Source organism: Tupaia chinensis, unplaced genomic scaffold (genome assembly GCF_000334495.1).
Source record: "Tupaia chinensis unplaced genomic scaffold, TupChi_1.0 Scaffold147433_1, whole genome shotgun sequence".
Classification (NCBI taxonomy): domain Eukaryota; kingdom Metazoa; phylum Chordata; class Mammalia; order Scandentia; family Tupaiidae; genus Tupaia; species Tupaia belangeri.
The window spans coordinates 4,760,338-4,766,193 of record NW_006207284.1 but is presented as its reverse complement, the minus strand read 5'-3'; the positions used below and the strand labels follow the sequence as shown (position 1 = coordinate 4,766,193).

The 5,856-nt window shown below is 40.0% G+C and overlaps 1 pseudogene; it reads right to left on the bottom strand.

The window, feature by feature from the left end:
• Positions 1-1,378: 1,378 nt before the first annotated feature.
• Positions 1,379-1,634, bottom strand: LOC102472871 (anaphase-promoting complex subunit CDC26 pseudogene; annotated as a pseudogene).
• Between the last annotated feature and the right edge of the window lie 4,222 nt (positions 1,635-5,856).

The following is a 5,856-nucleotide window of genomic DNA, read 5'->3' as shown; positions in this document are numbered from 1 at the left end:
TCTTTCTCCTATTGGTTGTTTTAAACAGTTATTGCATCTATTTGCTCATCTACTCTTTATTGTTTTACTTAATCGCCCTCAAACCACCTGGATAATCTAACCTAGACCAAAGAGCAAATGGTAGCCCTGAATGGTCTTAATTAGAATCCATCCCAGACGGATCCAAATGTGGCTCCTTTCAGAGGCATTTGGTGCATCCTAGAAGGGAGAGCATGGAGGTGACCAAAGTCAAGAGAGCGGACAAAGACAGATCATCTCTGAGGGAGACTAATCAATATAATAAAAAAGAAGTCAATTAAAGGTATTTGTTTATGTATATTTGAATGCTGCTTTCTTAAATAACAGTGGAAATCAAAGGAGTTCAAGATGCCAGAGAGCATCATTACCACTTAGCTCTTTATATAAACTCAGGGAAGTCATTTTACTTCTTTAGGCCTCAGTTTCAACTATTAACTCTACCCACTTTATAGTGTCATTGGGTCATTTAAATCAGTAACACATTCCATAAAAGGGGAATGGATGAGTTCATAGAAAATGAAAGTATGGGGACCAGCAGTTAGCGTAATGGCTATGTCGCTGGACTCCCATGTAGTCGACCATAGTTCGCGTCCCGGACCCAGTGGCTTAAAACACGCCAGGCATGTGTGTGTGCGTGCCCAAGATCCTGAGAGGAGAATGGAGGAGAAGGGATTGCGGAGTGACCATCCCCTCGGAGGGTGATTTCTCGCTTTCTGTCTGTCTCTCTCTCTCTGGCGAGCACACGTGCCCTATAGCAAAAACCTCTTAAAAAACAAAAAGAAAATGAAAGTATGGGTTTATTTTGGTGCCATAAAGTTTAAAATTCATCCATACCTTTCTAATGCTATGCATTTTTCTAATGCTATGCATTTTTATGGACTTTTCAAAGAGTCTCTCATATTTCTTGCTACTTATTAGCTATTAAATAAATATTATCAACTAGTCCTATTTATTATTTCTGAATTGAATTAGCCACTTCTTTCTTTTCTTTCTTATTAAAAATGTTTTTAAAAATGTTTGATATACAGTGTGTGCTTCCTGGAGAGAGACCATAGTGAAAGAGACAACAAGGGGAGTCAGACCACCCCTACCTGTAGGTCCCCAGTGACCTTTGTTTTTTTTTTTTTTTTCCAAAAATATATTTATTTTTAAAAACAAAAATCAGGTAACTGTTAATGTTCCAGAGACAAACCAGAGTTTGGATTCCAGTTAAGGGTGAAAGTTAAGCATGAGTAATCTCATGCAGAAATACTTTTCTCTGCAGAAGGTTAAACATTGTGCTTCATATAAAGCACTTGATATTCTAAATCTGGTTTGTGTTATTCCATTCCAGGGCTCCGGCATGCAAGATAATCTGTCTCTAAAACTGAAAACTTCCAAATTGAGATGAGCAGTAGCTAGGCTTGGGCTGTGGTTTATAACCAATTCGATCATTAATCATTGGTTCCCAGGTCTTGGGGTCACTGCTGAGCCCAATGGCTCCTTCTCCATCACTGCCTCCTGCAACTTCCACATCTTCCTTCATTTTTTTATGGGTCTCCAGGTCTTTTCAAATGCTATCATTCTTCAGTGTCATCAAGCTTTAGCTATAGTCATGTTAGTTTTAGTTGCAACATGCAGAAATCAATAGTAAGTTTCAGACCCAATAAACCATTAGTAATTCACAGGATTATCCTCAGGGTCTAAGAAAGTCCTAAATGAATAAGTCATTCATTAAACAAACACATCTTGTGCTCCAGCTACAGAGTTAATAGGTACAGTCACAATCGGCATGCACCCCTGTTCAGCCCCTTTCTAGAATGTCAGCTCCCTCCACATGTCTACTACTAAGCCACTGGAATACACTCAGACTGGTCAGAGCCTCCCTCCTCCGACCTTTGATTTTCAAAAGTTCCCAGTGGGCAGCAGGTGGAGTAGTGATTACTTCACTTGACTCCCTCCCACATGACTGATCACAGTTCGAGTCCTGAACCGGTGACTTGAAACTCACACCAGGCTCATGTGCATGCATGCCCAAGATGTATTGAGGAAAATGGAGAGGGGATTGTTCACTAACTTCCAGGTTCTGCTGGAATCTGGCCTTAGCCACCTAACTGGACTAGGATACAGTTGTCACACTGAATTTGCAGACTACCTGTGATGTTTACACTGACCTGAGGATTAAAGACTTCTCACATATAAAACTCTATGCTTTACTTGGAGAAAGGTGCTTGGCATATTCACAAGAGAGCCACAAAATGCTCTTTCTGAAGCATAGATGCCATGTGTTCTGCAACAGCCTCATTGTCCAAGCTACGATCACCTCTCCACCATGTCAGTCTTGGCCTTGGCCACTTAAACTCAGAAGTAAGGTCAGGTTTGTCAAATTGCCTTTTTTTTCTTTTGAAGTCTATTTATTTATTTATTTATTCATTTATTCATTCATTCATTCATTCCATGATTGAGAGAGACAACACAGGTACCCCCAACAAAGTCCATCTGCTCCTAGGCTCAGCCAGCCTGGATCATGGACATGCATGTGCTCCAGCACATACAGGGAGGCCACAGATGCAAACCTGCAATGTACACCTTGGGTCTTCCCATGTGGGTTCAGCATCATGGAGCATTGCATTGCCACTGCACCACCACTAGTGGTAACCAACTTGTCTTCCACACTCTCATGCCAAAGGCCCTGATCTATAATGAGCATTAAGTTCATGGAGATATCAGGGCTGTAATCTTATGATAGTGTACCATCCCCATTCAGGCCCCCAGTTTCTGAGGTTCAGAGAGATGCCATGAGGAGCAGAGCTGAGATCACTACCAAATCCTAGTGACTACAAGTGAGGGTTGACAGAAATGCAGGAAGGACTGGTCCTGGCCATATCCCTCCTGTTTGATTCACAAAGTTTTGATATGTCAAGAAGGCTCTGTTGTGTGATCTTGTTGGAGGAATCAGAAAGTCCATAGAGGTAAAAGTAAAACTGTACATTTTGATAACTTTTTAATATTTTTAATGTGAAAAATAGTATTTTACTCCTTAGCTTCTACAGCCAAGGAATTAATGCATTAGAAGCTTAGAAGTATAAAAAACATTCATAAAACTCTAAACATACATTCAAAACTTATCAGATGCTTGGGACCAGCAGATGACGTAATGACTACCTTGCTGGACTTACACGTCAGCTGTGGTTTGAGTCCCAGACCCAGAAGCTTAAAACTGACTTTGAGTGTGTGGACACACATGCCCAAAATCCTGAGAGGAGCATGGAGGAGAAGAGAATGTAGCATGGCCATCCCTCCTGGGGAGCGATTTCTTGCTTTCTGCCTCTGTCTCTCTGGTGAGCACATGTACTCTATAGCAAAAATTTCTCTAAAGTAAATAAATAATTTAAAATATCAGATGCTATAAATTCAGAAAATTTTATACTATTTGCAATAGTTACTTTCTCTAGTGAATATATTCCCAAGTAATTATTGAAACAAGATTATAAGGGACATATAGATCTAGCCCACCTAAATTCATATATTCTTTTAAATATGAGTACATTTATGCATGACTCAACTACTAAACTTTTTAATTCACTATTTCAGATCTTCTATTAGACAATAAATATTAGTATCCTAAAATACGTATTTTTAAAATTTGCTAAAAGGCACATGTGTTCACCAGAGACAGAGAAAATAATAGGAAATGTGAGAAAGCACCACCCATGGGGCATGGTCACACCACAGTCCCTTCTCCTCCATTTCTCCCTCCTTTTGGGATTTTGGGTACACATGCATCAGCACCTAGCAAGCTGCTCAAGTTGCCAGATACAGGACTTGAATTGCATGGTTGGCAAGGTGGGATTCAGCCACCTTAACCACCACATCATGAGTTGATCTCTAATATATATGTGTCTTTAGACAGTGTAGTTTCATTGCCAAAAGTTTATTTCTTATCAGGGTTAAAGTAAGTTTGATAGAAGTCAATGGCACATATACTGTATGGTAGGAATATATACATATGCTCTCAGCCATCTTTAGGAAGCAAGCCAGAATGGCCATATTTCCATACACACTCTAACAGTATATAAATCATAACTTAGGGATTGGAGAAGGTATGCATCTTCCAGAAGAGAGTGGATAAGAAGGAATGAAGAAAACATTGTCTTTCTCTTTATGTATTCTTCAAATGCACCCTCACTTGGAGGTGTATGATTATGCCAATTCTGTAAATTATCTCTGTACTTGTACATAGTATCTAAGTACAAAGAGATCCTTCATTTACCCACTTTAGAAGAAGAACCTCGCAATGAAACATGTTTTAGAATACAACACAGGAAATTGTATCTCATCAGTTTAGAAACTAACTCAGTGAGGCTGGACACTGTCTTTTCCTTGTTCCCCAAGCACCCAGAGCAGTTAAGTTAGTTAATCCCCTTTTAGAGATTAAATGGAAAAAAAAAAAACTCCTTCCAAATTGTTCTTTGTGACAACGTAAATCCTAATATATGCCATGAACTCTGCCAAGTGCTCTTTGGAGGCTCTTTTTTTAACCTGTGATGATACTTTGGGGAAGTGATTATGCCCATTTTGAGGCAAAAAGAAACTGACCTTAGAAATGCTAAGATACGCAGTGTCACATTGCTTAATCATGGAGCTACCTTCTGAGAAGTGAGTCATTAGATGATTCCATCACTGCAAACATTATAGCATGTGAAAAGTAAAGCCCACGTCACACCTAGGCTGTGTGGCGTGTGCCTATCACTGCATACATGTATGAGCTCCACCAATGACCAATTCACAGCTATGAAGCACATGACTGTACTCACATTCTCACATCTAGTGGTCAACTGCAATTTACATGACTGCTTCCATGGACCCATCTACTATTAAATATGGCTTCCAAAAAGTGAAGTTTAGAACCTAAGGGTGGGTGTATCCGCATGCTCTCAAGGCTCTCTGCAGTATGTGAAGGTGGAGAGACGGAGGGAAAAGAAAGGACCATGGGTGGCGGCTGCCTGTCCTGATGCCATCGTGACCCAGAATGAAACACTGCAGTCCAGATTTCCTTTCTCTTAGATATGGAAGAAGCAGAATAATGCCCTATCACCATCTCCAAAGATGTCTGTGACGTAATCCCTGGAACTGTGGAAATGCTATATTCCATTCCAAAGAGGAATAAAGGTAGAAAATTGGAATTAAGTTTGCTAATTAGTTACTTTTAATATAGGGATATTGGATATTATCCTGGATTATTGGAGTAGGCCCAATGTAATCACAAGGGTTTGTAAAAGTGGAAGAAGGAATTTAATGAGGGCCAACCAACTGGAGACTGCAGTGTGAAGAAAACTGGACCACTATGGTTGGTTTTAGTGATGAAAGAAAAGGCCCCGAGCCAATGAATGCAGCCAGCCTCCAGACGTTGGAAAAGACCAGGGAAAAGATTCTCTGAGAACCTTCAGCAGAGACTGTATGCCAACACTGTGCTTTTAGCATAGAGAGACCCATTTTAAACATTGGACCTCCAGAACAATAAGACAAGTGTGTTGTTTAAGCCACTAAATTTGTGGTAATTCGTTATAGCAGCAATTAGAGATGGATACAAGTACGTGAATCTGACGAGGCTCAGAATGTGTATTCTATAATAAGCAATCAAAGCTGCACCTTCCAGCTCCACATTCCCACAGAGGCTCTCAGCACTGTGTTCTATAACGACCAGTCTTATTCCACCCCACGTGCTTCCAAACCATCAGTAGCAGAAGCGACTCTGCTGTAGGCTTAGTATGTTTGCTATCTTGAATGAGACAGAAATAGTGTTTTCAGGTGTGTATATATGTATGTATATATATATATATAAAATGTATATATATG